The 25,308-nt window shown below is 44.2% G+C and overlaps 1 long non-coding RNA gene across 1 annotated transcript; it reads left to right on the plus strand.

The window, feature by feature from the left end:
• Nucleotides 1-316: 316 nt before the first annotated feature.
• Nucleotides 317-22,201, plus strand: LOC140603395 (uncharacterized). The gene is made up of 5 exons (XR_012006372.1): nucleotides 317-454; nucleotides 17,838-17,908; nucleotides 20,609-20,770; nucleotides 21,796-21,943; nucleotides 22,068-22,201. It is a non-coding gene; the product is annotated as an uncharacterized lncRNA (long non-coding RNA).
• The last annotated feature ends 3,107 nt before the right edge of the window (nucleotides 22,202-25,308 follow it).

Here is a 25,308-nt window from a genome sequence, read left to right on the forward strand (position 1 = left end):
GCTGGCAAGAAGGGGAAGGCTGTCTCCTCTGCCTCTGTACTTGGGCAGCACTCCAGCTCTGAACTCATCTCACCCCTCTGAAGGTCCATCTTGTCATCTATAAGATGACAGGGTTGGTCTTTAAGGCCACATCCACCCATAGCATTTCTCATTTCCCAGGGGAGCAAGCCAGCCTCCTTGGGGACCACGAAGGGTCATAGCAGTTAGGAAGACAATGTTGCAATAAAGTCCTATAATGACACGTGTCCCATTCTAGATGAGTCTGCAAAAAATAAACAGCTCCTCCAACGTCATGCCAGAACTTTTGGCGGCTGCGTCTGATGGGTACATGGGTGGGACCTGTTGTTCTTGGTCCAGATGAGACCATGGCTGATGGCCTCCCATCGACAGCCCAGGAAAAGCCTTCAGAAGGAATAGAATCATAGTGAGATTGAGACGTGGCCTTAGAGGAAGGGTAAGAATGAGCAGTTTAAGTGATCTTGGTTACGGGGGCGGGGGGGGCGGTATGTGGATATATCTGGAAGATCCCAAATAGGTTAAATGGTGGACCCCCCAAAAGAGGCTTTGGTATGCAGTGTGAGAGGTTGGCATTAGAAGATGAGCTTGTCATACCCACCATTTGCTTCAACGTGGATGGAACTGGAGGGTATTATGCTGAGTGAAGTAAGTCAGTCGGAGAAGGACAAACATTATATGTTCTCATTCATTTGGGGAATATAAAAAATAGTGAAAGGGAATAGAGGGGAAGGGAAAAGAAATGTGTGGGAAATATCAGAAAGGGAGACATAACGTAAAGACTGCTAACTCTGGGAAACGAACTAGGGGTGGTAGAAGGGGAGGAGGGCGGGGGGTGGGAGTGATTGGGTGACGGGCACTGGGGGTTATTCTGTGTGTTGGTAAATTGAACACCAATAAAAAAATAAAAATAAAATAAATAAAAATAAATAAATAAATATAACAATTTCTAAAAAAAAAAAAAAAAAAAAAAAGAAGATGAGCTTGTCCACAAAGTGCTAGGCAACATCCTAGGACCTTATATGTCCTCCTTTAATCTTCAAAACAAGTCATTACAAGGTCAGGACTCTCCTTACATGTGTATGTATGTTTGTACCTATGTATATACTGAAGGTGAATTCTGTTAGGACCAAGCAAAATACATCGAGTGGCTTCTTTGAGTTTGTGGCTTCCGAGAGTCACGCTTATGTGCATGAATGCAAAAAAGACCGGACAGAAATACACTAAAATTATACAATTATTAGCATAATTTCAACCAATTCAATTTTTTCTTTGCACCTTTTTTATTTTCCAAGTTTTCTCCATATATTTCTTTTTATAATCAGAAAACTGTGATCTTCTCCCATATGATTTTTTACAATCAATTTAGTAACCCTTTTAGCTCCCCATGTAGAAGTTGTGAAAACGGGGGGCCAGAGAATGACTTGCTGAGGGGTGGCACCGTTGGGAAAGAGCCAAGCCAGGAATCCAGACTTAGGTGGGGCTGATTCCCAGCCCGGGGCAGGGTCAGACTTGGGTGTGAAGGTTTGTTCGCCGTTCAGGGCTTTGTCTCTGGTTTGGGCATTGGGCTCCCTCCTTCCACCCCCCACGCACGCGTCTGCAGGCCTGGCCGCCTTTGGTCTCACGCGGTGGGGTGTCTCATCTTCCTTCCCTCCTCTGTGTGAGGACAGTCAGCTATTTGTCCCGGAGCCAAGGACAGCCTATCAAGGGCTCAGACTCATTTTACTTCCTAAGCAGGGAAGAGGCCTTGCTCTGTGGAAACCATCAATTCGAGGGGATGAATTTAGCTGCCACCCCTAGTTGGCAGCGGGAAGGCGGGCAGGGGCCTGTCAGCCAGAGGATGCAGGCCTAGCTCCAAAAGGGCTTTTGTCTGAGGCCGGGCCCCAGGCCAGAGTGACATTCTTCGGTGGAGGCTGCCAGGCCACCACTGAGTGGGGCACCTGCAGGGCAGGGACGGGAGAGAGAGAGCAAGGGGCCCGTCTTTCTTCCAGAGACGAGAGAACTTGGGGGGCAGAGTCTGCTGTTTGGGGGTCCCTGGGGTGCTGAGACCATACCAGCAGGTGCCTCGGGCCTAAGAAGAGAGGCCACGCCCCAGACTCCCACACTGCCCAGAGATGTGGACTCTGAATTTTTCAGCTTTTGTTATGTTTGAGGAGAATCCCTACAAGAGGAAAGACATCCACTCCTTCTTTGACTGGTTTCTTAGAAAGATCCCGAGCTCACAGACCTCTCTAGTGGGGAGAAAGGTCCTATTCCAGAAGTCTTCTGTTGAAACACCTTACATAGTCCCTCACATGGAAGCTCGGTACAGTTGTCGGGCTTAGAAGGCACGAGTTTCCCAGCGTTGGCCTCAACAGAGACACAGGAAGCGAATTTTCATGTCGTGTCACTGTCTGTCATCCTGTGATGACTCACCAGGGCCGCTTCCTTTCTTTACCCCCCCTGGACCCACACAACCCATGAAGAGAAAATAAGGATGACGACCTGGCGGGGAAGAGCGTTCACCAGTCCTCAGCCGGGCTGGGGAGTGGCCATTAGCTGCCACTCGTATTTCGAACCTGGATATCCCGCCAGACTCAGCCCATTGGCCCCGTGGCCATGACTCACTTAGGTCATCCTTCTGTTTCTTCCTTCGTTTATTCATTCAGCATTTTATTCATTTCGTGCCAATCCAGTGCCAAGGGCTACACGCGGACGATTTCATGCCCTCCCAATGATCGTGAGGTAGGTGCTCTTACCATCCCCGGCCACATCTGGGTGATTAGGGGTGAGGGTCACCCAGCTATCCTGACCGATGTCGCACAAGGAGAGACTGGATTCAAAGCACATGCCTGACTCTCCCAAACCATGTTTTTCATCATGATGCCGCATTGCCCTTATGATCCATTGAAAGATGGTCTATGGATTGTTTTCAACGGTTTGTATCTTCCTCCCCACCAACAGTTCTTGCGTGTGTTTGGGAGTGATGAGGATTAAGGGTGAGGTGAAGAGAGGTGTGTGGCAAATAACTCGCCCACAGTCACATAGCTAGGCAGAGCCAGTTCTGGGCCCAAGGTCTAGCTGATTGTGAAGAACCCAAAGCCCACATGTCTCCTCCCCTGAGCCATGCTGTACCATTCAGCCCATGGCTGTGCTCATCCAACCAACTGTTCTTTTTCAAACAGCCACTATATACCAGGCATCGTGTGGGGTACAGGTGTTCATCTCCTTTGCCTCAAGGTAGGAGAGATTCCGAAGCATAGGTTCGAGAACTCCCTGGGGGACCAGGTGGAGAAAGAGTTTAGAGGTTTAGAGGGAGGAAGTACCAGATCCTGGCAAGAAAAAGAGCCTCTGCCCTGGGCTTCCATGCACGGTTGAGCCTGTTGTCCACTGCACAGCTCTGGCATGGACCGTCCACTCTGTAGGATGTGTGAGTAGCACCCATGCAACTGTGAATGGCAGCCATATATCTGCTTTACAGAAAATGTGTTGAGGAGAGTTGGGAAAAGTATTACTGAAGTTAGCCTCCCAACCACCAAAATGTATTTTGAAAGCCTGCCCTAGACACTGTGGATACCTCTTGTCTCTGCTCTCCAAGAGTGTTGAAGTTCATTAATAAGGGGAAATGAAGCAAAGGAAAGGTAACAGCACAAGGAAGGATAGAACAGCAGGCAATTTTGTCCACTTGCCACCCCTGGGTACATTTGGTGACACCTGGAGACACTTGTGGTTGTCTTAAAGCCAAGGTAGAGGGGTATGCTGTTGGCATCTAATGGGTACATCCCACCATGTATATAGGACAGGGCATAAGAGCAGGAGCACTGGATCTGGAGTTAGAAATTTGAGGTTGCAGGCCAGCTCAGCACCTGACTAGCCTTCTTAGTTTGGGTTCGAGTCTGGTGGTTTCCTTGGCGCCCATCATCTGTGCTTCGGGCCCCTGGTTCAAGGCTCATCATCTTTCCTTGGCATTAGTTTCCTTGGCATGAGTTTGAGGTGTGAGTTTCATGAACTCCAAGGAATCAGATACTTCAGTTTGATCCCAAAATGCTCATCCTTCTCTGGGCAACACTCTCAGATCTGGCTCCAGCCCTTTCTCTGGCTCTGGTCCTCCATGGAGTGTTCCTTAAAAGTGGGAAGCTATTTTAAGAGACCCTAAGGTCTCATTGGTGTTCTGAACTTAAGCCATGTCTTTTTGGTTTGGTTGTATGGCCCATCTAGGGGGGCGTCCATCTAAGAAGCGGCTCACATTTCCCTTGTGGTCTCATGGGTAAAAGGAAAATGTCTTAGGCCAGTTTTTTTGTTTTTGTTTTTTTTTCCCAGAAGTAGATCTTGAGCCAAAGATGTGAATGCAGCTGATTCATTAAGGACATGCTCCCAGGAGGAACAATTAAGGGACTAGAGGAAGAAGGACAGGGAAAAGGAAGAAGGAAGGTCAGGCTGAGATTTCAGCCAAGGTCCCAGCTTCACTCTGGCCCCACAGGGAACTCTGGAGCATGAGCCATACCTCAGAGTTTGTCCCTGCTCAGATCAAAGGAACTGTGGCCTTGTACACCACACCCGTCCTTTACTCCAGGGCTATGCTGTGACGAAAGTCATGGGAGTAGGGACAGACACAGATCACCAGCTGGTCCAAGAGATTTGGGGGTTCTAGATGCAGGTCAATAGCATCCATCATGGTTTCAACTCTGTTAATCTTCTTTTTGTTAAGATTTTATTTATTTATTCATGAGAGACACACAGAGAGAGGCAGAGACACAGGCAGAGGGAGAAGCAGGCTCCCTGCGGGGAGCCCGATGTGGGACTCGATCCCAAGACCCCGGGATCACGACCTGAGCCAAAGGCAGAAGCTCAACCGCTGAGCCACTAGGGTGCCCCCAACTCTGTTAATCTTCTAATCTTCTCTTTATTCCGAGAAGCAATTGGCAAGAAGTCTTCGAAAAATAGGAGAGGGAAGAATTTAGTTCACTGATGTTCCTTTGGTCAAATCCCAACTTGGCGTTGGGATCCAGTCTTCTCAATTCCAGATTCTGTCTGGCCCAGGTGGCTTCCTCTTTCATTTTGATACCAGCCTGAACAAGACCCAGTTCATTTGATTGCAGTAGAAACAAACCAACACAAAAACTTAAGCCAAATAGAAATGATTTTTGCATAATCTGGATTCTGTTTTTTTTTCTTTTTTTCCTTCTGGATGTCAACACATCTGCTTCCCTCGAAATCTGGGCAATCGAGTGTTGATTATATGACAGTCCCATCAGTGAATCTTTGTTGAATATTCTCGCTTCCTCCTCAAAAGGATAGCCTCTCTCTGCTTACTGCCAACAGCTGATGTAGGATGCTATGTGTTTGAATAATAAAGAAGGCTGAGCAGTTTAGGCATGAATAATTTTTAGGTTAAGAAACAAAAAAAGGGGGGCACCTGGGTGGCTCAGTGGAAACAAAAAAAATGCCATAAGGATAGCCCACCAAGTTTAACTTTTTTTTTTTTTTCCAAGTTTAACTTTTAAATGTGGGAGTGCAATCCGCAACTTTGCTCATCAAACATAAATACCCCAAAGTGCCAAATTTTATACTAGTGGTTTTCAACCAGGTGCAATTTTGCCACCCGGGGCATGTTTGGCACCCCTAGGGACACTTCTGATTGTCATGGGTCGGGGAGGGGTTGATGGATATGGTACTGGCATCTAATCAGCATGGGACCAGCAATGCTGCTGAACATCCCACCGTGCACAGGACAGACCCCGTAATGAAGAATGACTCAGCCACAGATGTCAATAGGGCTGCGGTTGAGACACCTTAGACTAGGTTAGTTCTATATTCTGTGAATTTTGCACTGACTCTGTGTCTAGGCTTATTTTCAATAGTTTTGAACTTTCAAAATCCCCGTGTTTAAATACTTTTGAGCATCAATTAAGGGTAGGATGCTGCTCTAGGTGCTCTGGTATTAACTTTTTGCTATCACTATATTAGTAAAACAGTGAGGCACTCACTCAGCAATGTGGAATTCCCTCCATCTGAGTTTCTGAATGTTAGCATCGGGGCATGTGACAGGAGACACAGGGACACACACTCAGTAGGAAATCCTGTGCTTGGGGCATAATGCTCTGCAGTGACAGTCTTGGAATTCTTAATCATTTTATCTTTGAATTTGTGTGTGGGTTTTTTTTTTTTTTTTTAGATTTTATTTATTTGAGAGAGAGAGAGAGATAGAGAGAGAGAGTGCACAAGCAGGGGGAGGGGCAGAGGGAGAGTGCTCAGTGCTCTCCACTGAGCAGAAAGGTACGGGGTGGCTCCATCCCAGGACTTTGAGATCATAACCTGAGCAGAAGGCAGATACTTAACCCACTGATCCACCCAAGTGCCCCTGAATTTGTGTTTCGATAGCAGTCTGCTGAGACAATGATACATGCCCTGGCACTTGGAGCCTCAGCTCGCACTCCACCTCCTGCCACCTGCCTGGGAGGGGTTCTCTGCTGCTAGCTCCTCCGCCCGCGCCCAGTGATTGCTGCTGCCCTTCGCCTGGCAGGGGCTGGAGTGGGCATAGGGAGGGCTGGGTGAGAATGCAAGCTTAAATAGCAAATAAAAAAACCACTGTGTGTTATGGACTGAATGTTTGTGCCTCCACAAGATTTATATGTGATGGTAACTAACTCCCAATGTGATGGTATTTGGATGTGGGGCCTTTGAGAGATAACCAGGTTGAGATGAGGTCTTGAGAGGAGGGCCCATGTTGGGATTAATGACCTCATAAAAGGAAGAGAAATTAGAGCGCTTTGTCTGTCTCTCCTTTGTGAGGACACAGCGAGAAGGCAGCTGTCTACAAACCAGGAAGAGGGCTTTCACCAGGAACCCAAGCTGCCAGCACCTTGATCTTGAATTTCTCAGCTTCCAGAGCTGTGAGAAAATAAATTTCTGCTGTCTAATCCCCCCAGTCTATGGTATTTTGTTATGATGGCCTGACCTAAGGCAGCACTACAGGTTGACAGAGAGAGTGGAAGAAAAAGAGTGGAAGAAAGATTTTATTCCTTTTTTTTCCCCCCTCACACTTTTTTTTTTTTTCCATTTTGCACCAGATCCTACGAATTATGCAGCTGGCCCTGTCTAGAACAAATAGCTGCTGCTCATCACTGCTCTTTCTTTGTGAGCAAAATCTTCCTGGTGGAGTTCTGAAGCTTTATTCTGGAGACAGGAAGTCTTCCCACAGCCAAATCATTTTTGGAGGAAGCTTCAGACCAGATCACTGATATATTCAGCATATCATTGAACTACTTAATAACAAAATTATTAAATAAAAACAAAAAGATAGAGCAATAATAATAGTTTGGATTCTCTTTCACATACTAGTGTGTAATTAGGAGACTCATTTAGGATCTGCTGGGCTTCTGGGTCTTCTTCTATTGCCTTTGGCATCTCTGGACCTGGCCTTGTGTGCCTTGGAGAGAACTTCCTTGCATGGTGCTTGGTGGAATGCCTAAGGGACTACACCCAATTTACTGGAACAGCTGTGTTTGTGCCTGTCTGCTAATTGTGTTTGTATATGGTAGGATGTCATCTTGTATTTACTTTCATTATAACATTCTTCCTGGTAGTGAGTTTGGGGGGGGACAGACATAGAGCATCTGCCCTCCTGTGGTCACTGGGGCTATTGATGTTTATCAAAAGTTCCTGATGGATGTTGAGTGGCTGCCTTAGTGTTGATCATGGCTCACTAGTGGGCAATAATGCTGTTGTATTTCATCGATTAAATTCCTGAGGTGGGGAAGATGGCAGGGAATTTATTCTTGGTCATGTGACCATCAAACACTTGAGTGCAATCCTGACCAACCCCAGAACATGAATTCTAGCTTCTGTTCCTCCAGTCCTGGGATGCTCCTCATTGGCCTCCAGAGCTCAGCTGTGAGATCCTTGTCAGGGGCTAAAAGAACTTAAGGACCCCCAGCCCTTCTGTCTCAGGTCCTGTGAGGCCACCCAGTCAAGGGATAAAGTAGGGACTGAGTCCCATCATGTCTCTGCTTCCCAAGCCTTGATCTGGCCTCTCTATCTGAAAGTATGGCTGCTTTTACCAAGTTCATCTGCCCATCGGGGGCATCTTTTGAATTCACACAAAAGCATCAAACAGACAAGCATCATGTTCAGTGGTATAAAGGGGTTGTTGATTGTTTTTTCTGCCTGCTTGTCTTTGACCTCCAGCTGGCTATTTCTATCCTTGGGTGCTCAGGGCCACCCATACGCAGCAGGACACTCTTACCAAGAGGCCACACCCTTGATCCTTAAAGCTAAGTAGACCCCACTTCTGTCTCAAACTGTGGCCCAAGAACCACCTTTGTCAGAATAATCTGAGAAGCTGTTAAAAATGCGGATTTCTGGATTGTCCCGATTGCCATCCTCAGCTTCTCAGAGGGTAGGGCTCAGTAATCTGCATTTTAGCAAGTTCCCCCAGGACAGCAATTCTCTTCAGGGCTTCCTGCTGACTGTTCTGTTCTAGCAGCACTTCCCCTTGGTGAGCTGCAGACTCTGGAACACCAAGGTCTGAGCTGGCTGTTCTGAACCCGTGCTCATGCCTACTGAACCCTTTGGATTGTGCTAACTCCTCTGGAACTTCACTTCCAGTCCCCTCTGGTCTCACCAATGTTTTGGTCACAGAGAGACTCAGCTCACAGTCCCCATCTCTGTGATACCCTTAGAGTCTACCTTGGTCTTGAGTGTGGACACCCAGGGCATGGGAGACATGGCAAAGAATGCCACACTGTCTGGAGGCTTCTGTCTCCTTCTCAGGACGGTGGTTCCTTTGCTATATTTGGCTCGGGTCCCGCCCACAGCCTGTGGTCGGGGGAAGCATGTCATGCTCTGGGTTTCTGGTTTATAGATTTTAGGAAGTATAGGGGAAACCTCAATTCTCATATGTGAGTCATTCAGAGTAAATGTTAGGGCTGAAAATGTCTTAAAAAAATTTTTTTTAGCAAGTTAAAGCCAACAGTAAAAGGTTGGATGTTCATATTTTAATGCTAAATATGTCATTTGGTAGCACCCACTGAAGCCTCAGGGTTGAGTTGCTCTTCTCTAGGGGAAATGACTTAATTATTATAATAGTCATCATAGTAATAACTAACATACTGTTTTATAGGTTACTTATGTTGTATCTCATTTGATCCTCACAGAATACTAATGGCTCGTGGTTACTCATATGCCAGGCTCTGTTCTGTGACTTTTATGGATGTTAATTCCTTACCAACACAGGGAGGTTAATTAATCTGCCCAAAGTCACATAGCTTGTGAGTAGTTTAGCTAGGATTGACACCCAGGCAATCTAGCTTCAAAGTCTGGATGTTTCGTCGTAAAGCTATAGCTGTATCATATCAACCCAGGAAAGGTAGATTTTAATATTTCTATTTTATATATGAGGGAACTGAATATGGAACAGACAAACTGACTTGTCTGAGTGAATCATTGCCACCTTTTTAAGGTGATGGTTCAGGACGTTTAGAGCACAGTGGTAAAATGCTTAGGAGACAGAAGGGGACCTGAGAGTGGGTCTGGAAATCCTGGCGGTAGCTTCCAAAGTCAATGAAATCCAATTTCTTGCTGATTTGGCTGGCATTTTATGCATTTCTGAACATCTATTGAGAACCGGTTAGGTTCACACCAATGCATATGTTTTTTAAAATAGGCATTGTGCTAGGCATGGAGGATACTGAGATGAATAAGTCATAGTTTTGGCTTCAAGATGCTATTGGTTTAATGGGGAAGAGAGACAAAGTCAGGTAATGATAAATCGTGTTTATATGCTGTGTGGGGACTATAAGGTATATTGTGGGATTATATGTGAGGGGATGGGGGGGAGTCATGAGGTAAAGTGGAGTTGGGTGAACAATATTAAGGGGAGATTTTCTAGCAAAGTGGCATCTAAGTCTTGAAGGGTGAATAGGAGTTTTTCAATCAAAAAGGGAGAAGGCAGACATTTGCTTCTGTCCATTAGATAATTATTTATGATTTACCAATTCTATTGGTAAATGTGTTTGTGCCTATTGGTAAATGTATGTGTTTGTGCCTGTGCCAAGAATAACTGGAAAGGCTGGATATAAATCAAACAAAAACAAAGAACAGTGGCTTGAAAGGATTGGAGCACAACCAAGGTAGGCCAGACTTAAGAGACCAAGATGGTAGACAGAGGGAGTTATAAAGAAGTGAATGATATTTTACACTAAACTTCCCCTTAAGGTACTTGCAATTTATCAGGAAAGAGGCTAAGTCAATTAGAGGGTGATAGCTAGAAATCAAAAAATCTGAGCACAACTTTTGGCAATCTCAAGATACTAGATGAATTCAAATTCTACCAAAAAGAAAAGGCCCCAGTTAGTAGATCAGACTTGTAATGTCACCACTGACGGTCCTTGTCTTAGGAGTAAGGGCAACTGGAAATGGGGTAGGTAGGTTTTACAAAAACAAACTCACACTCAAATCATCTCAATAAAAACAATCATTTCTGATTTCATTAAGCTGAATTGCTCCTAACTGCATCTAAGAAGGAAAGTAAAGCCTCTCTAAGGAAATATAACATCACCAAGATTCTCTATAATTTTTCAAGATAATGCCAAGCCTTTAATAAATAATTTCCAGATATTCCAAGCTAGAGAGTATAATGCTAAGTGAAATATGTCAGTCAGAGAAAGACAAACACTATATGATTTTGCTCATATGTGGAATTTAATAAACTCTTAACTTTAGAGAACAAACTGGTGGTCGCCAGAGGGGAGGTGGGTGGGGTGATGGGTGAAACAGGTATTGGGGATTAAGGCGGGCACGTGTTGTGATGAACACCTTGTGATATATGGAAGTGTTAAATCACTATATTGTACACCTGAAACTAATGTAACAGTGTATGTTAACTGACTGGAATGAAAATAAAAACTTTAAAAAAATTACCAGATATTTCAATACCCAAAAGATAAAAACCCAAAGGGAAAAAAAAAATCAGGCAATAAAAATAGACCCACAGATGATCCAGACTTTGAGGTAAACAAACATAATCTTTAAAATAACAATAGCTGGGGCACCTGTGTGGCTCAGTCGGTTAAGCATCTACCTTTGGGTATGGTCATGATCCTGGGATCCTGGGATTGAGCCCCACATGGGGCTCCCTGCTCAGTGAGGAGTCTGCTTCTCTCTCTCCTCCTTGTTCATGCTCTTTCACTATCTCTGTTGCTCCATCTCTCTCTCTCTCTCAAACAAAAAAATCTTTTAAAAAATAAAATAATTATGATTAAGAAATTAATGTCAAGGTTAGGAATTAGATTTATAAGAAAAAATCAAATAGAAAGTATAGAACTGAAAAACTCAATAACTGAAGTTTAAAACTTAATAGATGGGTTTAATAGTAGATTTCAGGAGAGAGCATTTGAAAACCTGAAGAGAGAACAGTAGGAAATATCCAGACTTAAGAACAGGGGAAAACTTTGTAAACTACAGGAAAAAAAAAAAAGAAAATAAAAGGAACATAGTGACATGGTGAAAGAATCTAAAATGCCAGAAATTTAAGTGTCCAAACAAGGGAGAAAATAGGGTGAAGAAATATTTAAAGATATGCAGGCTGAATGATTTTTTCAGGGTATTAAGTTACTTCCAATAGTCCATTATCCCATTAGATCTTCACAGCCACTTTGTGAAAGCTTCCAAAAGAAATTATTATATCAATTTTACAGATGAAGAAATGGAGTCTCAATAGCCTTCATTCATTTAATTAAAATGCTGCCATTCATTTACTCAGCAAACTTTTATTGACTCGCACCATTTGCTTGTTATACAAAGCAATAAAGAGCTTTAGAAATGGCAACTATATGAGTAAATATAAATGAAGTTTTCTTATTTTTAATTTTTTCAAAAGGTAATTGTTTAAAACCAAAAAACTGTAGATTTTATAATATATGTAGAAACACTAGTATGACAACAATAAAAACACAGGAAGAGAGTGAAATGAAAATGTACTCATAAACTTCTTATACAAGAAGTTTTATAACACTATTTAAAGATAGAATGTGTTAAGTCAAAGACACATAATAGAAAACCAAGAGCAGCCACTAAAATATACCCAATAATCCAAAAGAAGTCAAGCAAAGAGGAAAAGAAGAACAAAGAGCAGATGAGATAAATGGAATATGAATAATATGAGTGACTTAAATTCAGCTATGTCAATAATTACATGAAGAGTAGTTGATCTAAACACTTGAATTAAAAGAGAGATGTCAGACATAGTTTTAAAAATTCATCAAAGTGGCTAAAAAACTTAAAAACCTGACAATCCCAAGTATAGACCAAAATATGGAGCAACTAGAATGCTCATATATTGCTAGTGGGAGTGCAAATGGTACAATTACTTTGGAAAACCATTTGGCAATATCTTTTAAAGCTAAATATATGTATATCATATGATCCAGCAATTATACTCAGCATAAATGCACACCTATGTTCATCAAAAAAATAAAAAATAAAAAATAAATAAAAGAATGCTCATAGCAGTACTTTTGTAATAACCCAAACCTGGAAACCACTCAACACTAGACTGGATAATTAAATTTGGTGTGCTTATACAAAGGAATATTATATTAGACAATCAGAAAGAACAACTTACTGCCATATGCAACAGTGTTGGTAAATCTCAAAATAATATTACAAGAAAGAAACCAGACAAAAAGGCATGTACTGATGTACTGTATGATTCCATTTACATACAGTTCAAAATCAGACAAAACCAATCAAAATGGAATGAAGGGAGAATATTGGCTACCTTTTAGGGTGTGGTGTCAGGAGAGGATGGGAGAGGCTTTGGAGTACCAATGATATTCAAATTCTTGATTTCTATACCAGTTACTTGAGTATGTCAGTTCTATAAAAATGTGTCAAGCCGGACATTCATGTCATGTGTCAATAAAATATTTCCTGTTAAGAAATAAAGAATGACATTTTGAGCAAGAGAGATGGCATATGCAAAAGCATGGGGAAATAAATAATATGGTGTGCGGAAAATCACAGGTTGCTTGATGTTGCTATAGCATAAAGCATGAGGTAGGTTGTAGCAGGGCTTAGGGAAAAGGTTGCAGTGAGCAGGTCATGGAAGGTCTTGTCTACTCTTGCTAAAAAATGTGGACTATTGAGACGCCTGGGTGGCTCAGAGGTTGAGCGTCTGCCTTTGGCTCAGGGCATCATCTCAGAGTCCCGGGATCGAGTCCCATGTCGGACTCCCTGCATGGAGCCTGCTTCTACCCTCTGCCTATGTTTCTGCCTTTCTCTCTCTCTCTGTGTTTCATGAATAAATAAACAAAATCTTTAAAAAAAAAAAAAAAGAATGCGGACTATCTTCTGAGGTCAATGAAACACTGATTCTCAGCAAAGAGGTGTCAAATGAATATTTGTAATTAAAAAATATATAATTATAAAATATTTGAAAATTCCTTGGTGTCAATTGCTGAAGAGAGACCAAAATAGATGCATGAACACTTCTTAAAAGGCTCTTGCAAAAATCCAGCTGAGAGCTGATGCAGACCTGGATGAGGCCGGTGGTCGTGGGGACAGAGAACAGGGACTTCAGAACTACTCAGGAGACCATATTAGGAAGACTTTATCGGGTGTGGGAGGCGAGGAAAGGCAGAGTTGAACAGGATTCCTAAATCTGTAGCACAGATGACCGCCTGGCTGGTGGTTCTACTAAGGGAGGCAGAGAAACTTCAGGAGTTCAGGGAAGGGGCGGAAAGCTCGACTGGTTTTAGACAGTTTGGACAGGTTTATAGATAAAGCAGAGCTCAAGATGAGGGGGATGCTTTGAGAGCTATTTTGGGGTTCCTGGTTTCTTGGGATTGATGACCGATTTAAATGCCAGGTCACTGATGTTTGGTTTTGTTGCCTTTTCTGGTCCTGATGCACAGTCAACACACAAAGCCACGGTTGTGAGCAGCAGATCCAGCAGCGCCGCTGGCCTGGGGTCTGAAAGGCTTCATCTCGCTTCGGCCGCTGCTCCAGACAAAGGCTGTCTTATGCACCATCTATTTCGGTCATTTTTATGAGTGCCATGGAATATTTTCAAGCTATCCCTTTTAAGCATTATCTCTTGGCAGTTAAGAAAATAGATCCATTGCAAGCACTGGAGTTTCTGAAAAGGGCTTTAAAAATAGCTCAGGGCGCTCTTCAGCTGCAGCGATTGGGAAATTGAGCCCTTTGCTTGCACTTTTGCCGGTTTCCATTTCAACCCTGCAGCTGGAAATCGGGAGCTCTTCCTCTGTCGGGAACAGATGCAAAAGGAGGAAGGAAGGGGCCAGGGCCCTCTCTTAACTTGGGGTCATATTCGACAATCTGTGGATGCTGAGAGGCACCAGGGTAATGGAGAGTGGGCGGATCAAAACTTTGGGGTTGGAAAAAGCCTCTTCAATATTACGATATATCTTTATATTTGGAAATGAAAAAAAAAAATCAGCCCGTTGGTTTTGTCGAGCAAACTATAGGAAGAAAATGGGAGAAAATCACTAAGTGGGTAGGGATAAGTAGAAAACACACTCACTCACTAATGACAATGCTTTATTTGCATTTGTTTTTGCTGAGTACCTGTGACAAGGGCTAGAGGTGGCCATTAGCGCCATGCCCACCTTACAGGTGTGAACACTGAGGAGGGGAATCATTGAGGGACCCTGCCCGAGGTCGCAGAGTCATAGAATAGGGGAGGTAGACTTATAGCACAGGTTCCAAAGTCCCTGCTCTTAGCCATTGGTCTAGATTGCTCTTTAACCGGGGGTGCATGAGATTTTCTCAATTCTCAAAAGGGAGTATGGGTGTCTAAGGCAGGAAAAACCCAAGAATAGATTTGAACAAATCTCTGTTCTGAGCATAGCTCTGCCATGATGTCACTCACTATGTTTGCTGAGTAAATGAATGACTGCATTTTAAGTGAATGAAGACCCCTAGCCTCTTTGAGACTCCTGTCTTCATCTGTTAAATGGATGCAATAGATCTTTTGACAACCTTCACAAAATGGCTGTGAAGATCAAGGTGGATAGTGGACTACTGGAAGTGATTTAATCCTCTGGAAAATCATGCAGCACTTACCATGCACCCGGCATTGTTGTGGGTGCTGGGGATACATCAGTGAACCACATAGACAAAATCCCTGCTTAAATTCTATTGGGGAGAGATGGGAAGTAACAGGAAACCTAATAAGTAGGTAAACATTCTCAAGTGTGTTACAATGGTATACACACTCAGGGGAGAAGGGCTATGGGAAAAAGAAGTGGAAGAGGGTATAGCTGATGAAGGTGGAGACAAAGTACAATTTAAAATCAGGTGCTCAGAGTAGACCTCACTGAAAGGTGACATTGTGTGGACATTTCAAGGTGAAGGAGTTAGCTCTGCAGACTTGTGGGTGAAGAGCGTGACAGGTAATGAGACAGGAGTGCACCTGCCAGGTCCCAGGCCAGTGGGGCTGGTGCCCAAGAGCAAGGTGGGAGGGTGGGCAGGTCAGGGAGTTGGGGGGGATGTGGATGGCTTGGGGTGTGTACTGACATGGACTTTCACTCAGTTTTGTGTGACAGGATTTGACTCAGAAGAGTGACACAGCCTGGCATGTTTTAAAGGGATCTCACCGGCTGCCGTGTTGAGAGTGGATGTAATGGTGGTAAGGGTAGAAGCAGAAATATGAGACTAGCTAGCAGGTGATCTCAGTAATCCAGAAGTGGGGTCAGAAGTGTCACCTTCTGCATACATTTTGAAGAAGAAACCAATGGGATATGATGGGATAGAAAGAAAGGTCAGAAAATGTGTATTCCAGAATCCACATTAAGAAAGTAGATCGGGGAGGAGGCGGTAGGCACAGAAGCTGATGGAGTGTGCTGAGGAAGAGAAGAGTTCATTTAAAAAATTTTTTTGACTAGAATGAAATATACAGAACCTAAAATTTACCAACCTAACTATGTTTACGTGAGTTTACAACTCAGTAACGTTAAGCGTATTCACACGGATGTGCATCCAATCTCCAGATCTCTTTTCACCTTGCAAAACTAAAATTCTATACCCATTCAACTGCACCTTCCCATTCCCCCTGCCCTCAAGCCCCTGGCACCCATCATTCTACTTTCTCTATGAATTTGACCACTCTAAGTAATTCATACAATACATGTTTTTTTCCATGACTGGCTTCTTTCACTTAGCAGAAGGGCCTCAAAATTCATCCATCATGTAGCATCAGTCAGAATTTCCTCCCTTTTAAGGCTGACTAATATTCCACTGTATGTACATACCACATTTTGCATATCCATTCATTCTCTGATGGACACTTGGGATGTTCCCACCTTTTGGCCCTTGTAAGTAATGTTACTATGAACATGGGCTGTAAATATCTCCTTGAGACCCTGCTTTCAATTCTTTTGGGTACATATGCAGAAGCGGAAGTGCTGAATGAGGCACAAAAAAGTTTGGCTACAAAGGGAAGCTTAAAAAATGTGGAGGAGAAGTTGGCAGCTTAAGTGAGATCATGAGAAGTTTTTTTCTTGTTTGTTTTTGTTTTAAAGTATCGGAAGAATAGCAGTGAGCTTTCATTCAATGGGACTGAACCCGTAGAGAGAGAACAAGTGACAATGAAACATTCCTGAAGCAATGTTCTTGGGTAGGTGAGGGGGATTGGATCTCGCCTAACAGTGGAAAGACTGGCTCATTTTGGGAAGGCAGAGTTGGCGGATGCAGGTGTAGGAAGGGCAAATGGCTGAAGGCTGGAATATGTGGGTGTTTTCTGAATCCTTCAATGTTCTTAGCAAAGTAGAAAGCAAGATCGTCAACCGAAAGTCATATATAATGACAGCAAGATGAGCTACCGATCTTGAGAGCTAGACACTATGCTAGGAGCATTACTTCACCACCTATAAACTTCTCAATTAGCCAGCAAAGCAGTTACTTTTTTTTAATCCTGATTTTATGGGTGAAGAGAATGGAAATTCAGAGAGCTTAAGAAACTTGCCAAAGTCACACAGCTAATCAACAGAGACACCCGCTTTCTATCCAGGTTTGTTTGACTCTGGAGCCCATACTTCTTCTGCGTCCCAGAACAAAGCGTTCTCATTTCTCTAACACCTGTCCTGCCATGGAGCTCCAATATTACACTGCAGAGACCAAGGTCTCCACGCCTCCTCCTCAAATATCCAAATGATATTTTCACTAAAGTTCTCTGTGGAATTGAGTGTGGGGGTGGAACGATAATAACCAGGGAACAACAGAAAAGGCAACAACTCTCTTTCCTTAAAATGAATTGAGTGCACGGTGAGTGCTAGAGGCACATTTTTCCATTCCCAATCCAGCTAGTAAGAGCCTCAGGAATGCCAGGTTGCCAAGCACCAGCGACCAGACTGCTCTCTCCTTGTAATTAGGCTTGGAATCAATTCCCTCACTGCACCGTGAGGTAAATATTAGTATCACCTCCAACTAACAGATGAGACACCTGACATCAGAGTTGCCAAGAAAACACCTTCTGAAAAGTCATGGAGCTGCAATTTGAACCCAAGTCTCTCTAGCTTGGGGCTTGTGTCCTTAACCTTCCATTGTTCTGGTAGGGGGGTTACCTCCCCACACCCCGCTTCAGACAGTGGGCCGTAGCTCCTCCAATCCTTCAGGCTCAGAATTCTGGTGATCAGACCAGGTGGGCTGTGCCCCTTCCCTCAGCCAGGCAGGTGCTCAGACTTGGGGTCTGCGTAAGAGGAGTAAGCCAGGCTGAGAGCCGCAGAGCTGGTTTGGCATGATGATGAGAGCTGTGCTGGTTTTAGTTAATAAATCTTAGCTGAAATCTTATTTTGTAAAGTAGGGACTGTGCTTTGTTTTCACAGGGTTGCTGTGAAAATTTATGGCTATTTAAGACCCTCAAAGTTCAAAAGAGAACGCTTTGGAAAACATTAAGGTGACGTGTTACAACTTACAGTGAGACCTTCTCTAAACAAATGATCTCACATTTTTCACTTCTAGATACCTCTTCTGCAGAAACATTGGCTCATCTCCCAGAGATTTGTATATAAGGAAGTTCGTTGTGGTTATGACTACAATAGAAAAAGATGGGAAACAATCTTAATGTCTGAAGATAGACAAATAGCTAAATATATACTTGGTACAGCCATGCAGTGGAATCTTATGGAGGCATTGACAAGATGCCAAGGTTCTAGAAGGACCATGGAAAGAGCTCCAAGACACAAGGTTAAGTGAACAAAACAGTATAGCTTGATCTTATATATATATAAATGGGGTGATATATAAATTGGGATTTTATTATTATTTTATTATTTTAAGTATTTTATTTATTTATTTGAGAGAGAGAGCATGAGCAGGGATAGGGGCAGAGGGAGAGGGAGAAGGAGAAGCAGGCTTCCCATTGAGTGAAGAACCCAATACCAGGGTCAACCCCAGGGCCCCAGGATCATGACCTGAGCAGACACTCAACTGACTGAGCACCCAGGCACCGGATTTTCTTTCTTTTTTTTTTTTTAAATTATTTATTTATTTTAGAGAGAGAGGGGACAGGCGGAAGAGCAGAGGGAGAGCGAGAGAGAAGGAATCCCAAGCAGACTCCCCACTGAGCATGGAGCCCAACTCAGGGCTCCACCTCCTGACCCAAAGATCATGACCTCAGCCAAAACCTGGAGTCAGATCCTTAACCATCTGAGACACCCAGGCACCCCTAAATTGGGATTTTAAATAACACGCCTATATTTACAATGCACATTGTAATATACAAATGTATATTTAAATATATGATTACATGTCGTAAATGTATTTCCAAATGCATTGAAAAAGGCCTGGAAAGCTTGGACACACATTTGTTAACATCGAACACACCTGGTGGGAGGGGGAAAGGGATTGGGGAGAGGACCAAGAAACATAGAAAGAGAAATTTTAAAGGCTTGATAAATACAATTGGTCTTTAAAGTTTTCTTTTATGATTGTGCTGATACACTCATTTACTACTTGTGTACCTAAATAAGACCATCAAATACTATGAAAACAAGAGTGACAATTCCTAATAGTGAAATCTCAGGCCCTAATACCTAGGTTGTGTCCACTCACTGAGACCCAGGACCCCCCGGTTCTATTGGTTCTGTTGCTGCCTCGGACACTAGCTGTGTGATTTTGGACAAGTCACTTTTCGTCTCTGGGCCTGTTTCCTCTTGTATAGAAAAGATTCAACTAGAGTTCCAACTGATAAGCCTTTTTATCATTAACTTCCAAGCATCTGACCTCTCTTTGCAAGTGCATTTTAGTGTGTGGAAGCCCGATACATGAAACAGAAGAAAGTATGTCAACAACCCAACCGTTTGTGCTCTAGACCCACTTCCTGACTCCAGGCGAATGCAGTGAACCTAATCCACTAGTCAGAGCTGTGCTGTCTCTCAGTTGAGTGGAGAGTCACTGGGTGATTTTAAGTGACCCATAGGAGCTCACATGTAACAATTGTTCTTACAGTGTTTCCCTAAGTAGTAAGCCCAGATGCTGGTGGTTGCATGAGGGCTCAGGAAATGTTTGGGCTCCAATGTTTTTTTTGCTATTTCTAGAGAATTCTGTAAGGATCCCCAGGTCTTTGGGAGAACCATCCATGAGTGGCTTTCAGGGGAATCAGGTCCCAGGTTATTATGCTCAGAGCTCTCCAGCCCCACTGCCAGCCCCCAACCCAGAGCTACAACTTTGGTGCTATTGCAGGAAGATAAGGCCACACAGAGAAAGGATGGAGGCAAGGAGAGGGGTCAAGTGCAACACACATCACCTTGGAAATATGGGGAATGTTTATCAGTGTCCTCTCCCTGTTCTGAGAGGTGCCATCTGTACTTCTATGACATTGGCTTCAGCCTCCTCAGGCTGCGTGTCATGACAAGGATCATTTTGGCTCCTTTAGGAGAGGGCTAGATGCCCCATGATATTCTGCATCATCAGAGCCCACAGACTGTAACACCCATGTCCTGAGTAATAATGAGCAGGACATCACCCAGAGCAAAGCCTGGGCCCTGGGCTCATGGGATCCCATTTGCACTTGGTCCAGACTGACAAGACTCAAACTCAGAGGATGTGAGAACAGCAGGAGTGCAGTCCCTGAGGAGCGAAAGACAAATGTGTAGGCCATTCAGTAGGATGGCCCTTCCTGGCTCAAGTTTTCTCTGTGGACAGAAGCAGGAAGTTGGCAGCCAGTGTTCCCCACCTCCCTGAATTTCCTTGCCCATTTAGAGGATAGAGAGCTAGGGACTTGGGTGAATGACTAGTTATAGCCCAAGTCCCCACTCCTACCAGGACACACCAGCCTGGGCTGGGGATCAGGGGACCTGGCTTCAAGTCCCAGTTGGGTCACTTTCTCATTGTAAAGCTAGTCACATGTCTTCCCTGGTTCCCAGTTTCATTTTCTTAAAAGATCTTGGATTAGATGCTTATCAAGGACCCTGCCAGCCTAATAGTGGCTCTAGTGCTAGATTATAGAGCCTTCACAGAGTTCCACATACTTAGGAAGAAGAAGGGAATGTGCTATAATGGTTAAGTGTGTGGACCGTGGGATTCGATTTCCTGAATTTAAATCCAGACTCTCCTTTCTTTGCTATGACTTTTTGTTTTTCTTTTTTTTAAGTAGGCTCCATGCCTAGCATGGAGCCCACCAATGTGGGACTTGAAGTCATGACTGTGAGATCAAGACCTGAGCTGAGATCAAGAGTTGGACACTTAACCGACTGAGCCACGCGGGTGCCCCTCCTCGCTGTGACTTTGAAAAGTATTCCACATTGGCAAAGTGAAGGTAAGAACTGTAGTTCACAATGGTGCGAGGAATGCAACAGATAATCTGCATGAAGCTTAGCCCCCAACACAGTAAATATTTAAAACTCCTTAGCTTATTTTCTTAGCTTAGCTTTCTTTCCTTAGCTTTTCTATTTTTCCAGTTTGTTATGATGCTGAGATCAATACCAGGCAGCAGCTCAGCTGTTTCTTGATAAAACACCATACCTCACCATAGATTCAATTATACTACAAGCCAAATCATGTACCCCATAAAGGTCATCCATTCATTTAATACTAATCCATCAATATTCATTGGCTGTCTTGGGTGAGGCCTTCAGACTGAGGATGCAAAGACATCAGATCTCACTCTAGAATTGACTCTGATACAATCCTAATATAGAACACACTTTATTGAGTAAGAAGTATTTGCTGAGCATTTATGGGATTCAGAGAACTGTCCTGGTGTGACTGGAGAGTCTATAGGAAGACTCATGTCGTGAGCTCCTGCCCACAGGAATTTAGAATTTCAAAGGAGAGCAAAAACCACACATTTGTGAAGCAACCTAAAGTGAGTTTCAGCCTCCCACTCCCCAGGGTCCCCAGGGGTGACTAATCTGCACATTTGTGACAGATGCTGAGCATTTATGTGTCAGGGACCGGGTCTGGAGTGTTCCATGCAGTATCTCACTCAGCCTCAGGGTTAACCTTTCACAGCTAGTCTCTGCAAGAGGAGGTAACTACTTGTCAAGGGTCACAAAGCAGGCAAGAGGTGGGAGTCTGTCCTCTCTCAGCAGACCCCACTGTTCAGTGGGCCTGGGCTGCTGTAACAGAGCACCACAGGTGGGTAGCTTAACCGAAATGTATTGTCTCATGGTTCTGGAGGCTGGGAGCCCGGGATCAAGGTATCAGTCAGATTGCTTCCTTCTCAGGGTAGTGAGGGAGAGTCTGTTCTGTCCCTCTCTCCTGGCTTGTGGTGGTAGCCAGCAATCTTTGGTGATTCCTGCAATCAATGCATCGCCTTGATATCTGCCTTCATCGTCACAGGATGTTCTTCCTCAGTGTACCTCTCTATGGCTGGATTTCCACATTTTATAAAGATGTAAGTCATATTGGAGTAAAGCCCACCCTGAAGATTTCATCTCGACTTGATCATCTACCAAGACCCTGTTCCCAAACAACATCACACCCACAGGTACTGGGGGTGGGGACTTCAACCTCTTCTTGGGGAGGGGGGACACAGTTCAACCCCTAACACTTACCAACTTACAAGAAGTTGGCATCCCTCAACTGGCTGCTCTTCTTCTGCTTCCTTTCAGAGACAACCCCAGTTTGCATGGGGTTTGTCTCCTACTTGACATTTTCATTAGCTGGTGCCAACTTCCCACTGCTTGTGGAGGAAGATCCCTGTGGCGCCAGCCATTCTCCCCACTGAAATGGATCAGCTTGTGGGGCGGGGGGCGGGGGGCAGGGCATCAAGAAGGCAGGTCACCGTCCACATATCAACGTGTAACTGCAACAAGAATATAACATTGACTACTTATTGATCAATTATTGTACTCCAGGCACCAAGTTAAGTATTTTACACACATCATCTATTTATTCTGTGCGGCAACCCCAAATGATAGGCGTTATCATATCATTTCCTAGATGGAAAAAACTAAGGTTCATAGAGATTAGGTTCTTGTCCAAAGCCACTGACCCCAAGGCTTCATCAACACAGTACCAGGCATATAACAATTATAAAATATTAGCAAATATTATTTTACCTATTTTGCCTCCTTTCCATGGGGCTTTGGGGTTAAAATAACACCCCCTTTCCCTCTCCTCTATTCTGGTAGATTTGGAACCCTGCCCAGGTCCTATTAGTTCATACCCTGGGGCTGTGGATGAAGCTGGCTAAGGTACAAGGGCAGTAGCCGCAGGCAGTTTGACCTTGGAACAAAGCTGGGCAAGGCCACGGAAGAGGAAGTCTGTCTCGAGGGTCCACCCTCTGTAGTTCTCCCCCTGAGCTGCAGGGCCTCCATGCACTCCTCTCCCTTGTGTGGCCTCTGAAGGGGCCCAAGGTTTATTCTGTAGAATATGCCATTCTGTGGAAAACACCATTGTTTTAATTGTTTCAGAAACTGGGCTAGGGCGGCCTTTCCCAGGGGCTGAGTCCTTGGACAGGGACAGAGCAGAGGTCAGGAGCAGTAAGAAGAGTGTTGAGGCTAGAAGGAGCAAAGCCAGGGCCTCTGCCTGCCTCTTGGGCTCTCTGAATGTTTTCCTTTCTATAAAAGTAATCAAGGATTATTTTTCAAAAGCTATGAAAGGGTGTAAACCAAAAAGCAACAGTTCTCACGAGCCCAGCCACCGGTGTATAGGCTTCCATAACTCTGCTATTCACAAATAAACATGTGCATGTACAGTCAGTAAAAAGGATCATATCACTCTCCATCTGCTTTAGCCACTTAGCGATAGAGGAACATCGTGTCCTGGCTGTACAGAGTGAGACTCTGCTAATGGCTGTAGAGGGTTTGATGGTTTCACCTGAAACACAATTTATTTAACTAGACCATGTAGATAGACTTTTATATTGTTTCCCATTTGTCACTCTTACCAACGATATTGAAATAAAAATTCTTTATTTTTATTTTTATTTATTTTTTTGAAATAAAAATTCTTGTACGTAAGTCTTTGTCTTCTTGTCCAATTACTTCTTTGGCATTAATTCTTAAAAGTGGAGTTGCAGGGTCAAAGGGTAAACATATTCATTTATTTATTTATTTAATTTTAAAGATTTTATTTACTTATTTGAGAGAGAGAGAGAGAGCTCACACAAACAGGGGGAGCAGCAGAGGGAGAGGGAGAAAGCAGGTTCCCCACTGAGCAGGGAGCCCAACGTGGAGCTTGATCCCCAAGACCCTGGGATCATGACCTGAGCCGAAGGCTTAATGGACCAAACCGTATGTAGAGATTAAAAATTTGGGAGTGGGGATGCCTGGATGGTTCCATTGGTTGAGCATCTGCCTTTGGCTCAGGTAGTGATCTCGGGGTCTTAGGATCAAGTCCCACATCAGGCTCCCCGCATGGAGCCTGCTTCTCCCTCTGCCTGTGTCTCTGCCTCTCTCTCTCTCTCTGCGTCTCTTGTGAATAAATAAATAAATGATCTTTAAAAAAATAAAAAATAAAAATAAAAATTTTGAGGTGTTATTTCTGGGTTGACGTCTGTGTTAGATACAATAACAGTCCCACCAACAGTATTTGAGACTAGCTGTTTTTCTTCCTCTGCCCACTAAGCATTAGACATTTAACAGGGGGGAAAAATCTGTTTTTTGTTTTAAATAAAGTTTTAAAAAATCATGAGTGAAGTTGACCATAGTTTCATATTTTTTGGTTACCTGTGTTTCCTTTTCTGTAAATGCTGTGGCTAATGCTCCTTTATCGGGGAGCGGGGGTGAACTCGTGATCCAGAAGAAATTATATCCTCAGCTTGTAGTTTTACCAAGATGATCTTTGCATTGTTGATTTTAATTGTCTGGAGAAAAGGGACCAGTGGCCATGAAACTCAGGTTGGTTATTATCATTCCTTCATGAATTCAGAGCCGTTCATTCATCTACTCTTTCATTTGCTTGGAAATTATTCCTGGAGTAATCCGTTGCTCTCGTTTACTCATTAATCATTTTTTCACATAGTTATTGAGCACCTGCTGCCTTGGAAATGCCAGGTCCCTGGTGGGTGGGGGTGGGGGTGGGGATGGGGACTCAGAGAGACTCGGTGGGGACTACTCTCTTTGCCTAAGGGGGGCACCAGTCCTGTACATGGTGCCCCAGGGATTCCTAGCCAGAGGCGTGGTAGGAATGGCGAGACAGGCTGTGACCTGGGAAGTCTTCCCAGAGGTGGTGTCAGAGGATGGGTATGATTTGGGTATGGAGCAGGGATCCCAGCAGGGAAGCAGAGTGAGGGAAGGGGGAGCATATCATAGGAGAAGAAATGGTAGGCCCAGAGGCAAAGGCGGAGCCTCAGGCTGGCACGGAGGGCAGCAGAAAGGAGGATGGATGGGGAGGAAGAGACAGAGGCAGAACGAATCTTCAGTTAAGGCTGTTGCAATAAAGAAGAAGGATGAGGAGAGCTCGATTTGTCCGGGGAGCGTGGGGCTAGGAGCTGGGAGGCCTGGGGTTCCCTCCCCACTCTGCCACTGGCTTGTCCACAAGGGGAGTTGCTTTCAGAAGACCGTCTCTGGAAAAGCGTGGACCCAGCCCTGTGTCATTCCATGAATCGCCAGCTCTTTGTGGGGCATCCACTGGTTTCCAGGTGCTGTGCGAGGTGTGGGGGCAAAGGGAGTGAGAAGGCACGACCCCAGGTGACAGGAAGGTGGCAGGGCAAGGCAGTGCAGGAAGCCGCTGGATGAGGAGCAGTGAGCTGCTGGGATACCAGTCTCTTTGTTTCTACTTCATTCTTTCTGACAGCTGCCGAGCAATTCCATCTTCTGGGCAATTCCACAAGTTGCTTACCTATCTCCCGATGAATGAGGATTTGCAAATATTTGTCACAAACGATGTCACCACGGAATTTTGCGC

This window comes from Canis lupus, chromosome 14 (genome assembly GCF_048164855.1).
Source record: "Canis lupus baileyi chromosome 14, mCanLup2.hap1, whole genome shotgun sequence".
Classification (NCBI taxonomy): Eukaryota; Metazoa; Chordata; class Mammalia; order Carnivora; family Canidae; genus Canis; species Canis lupus.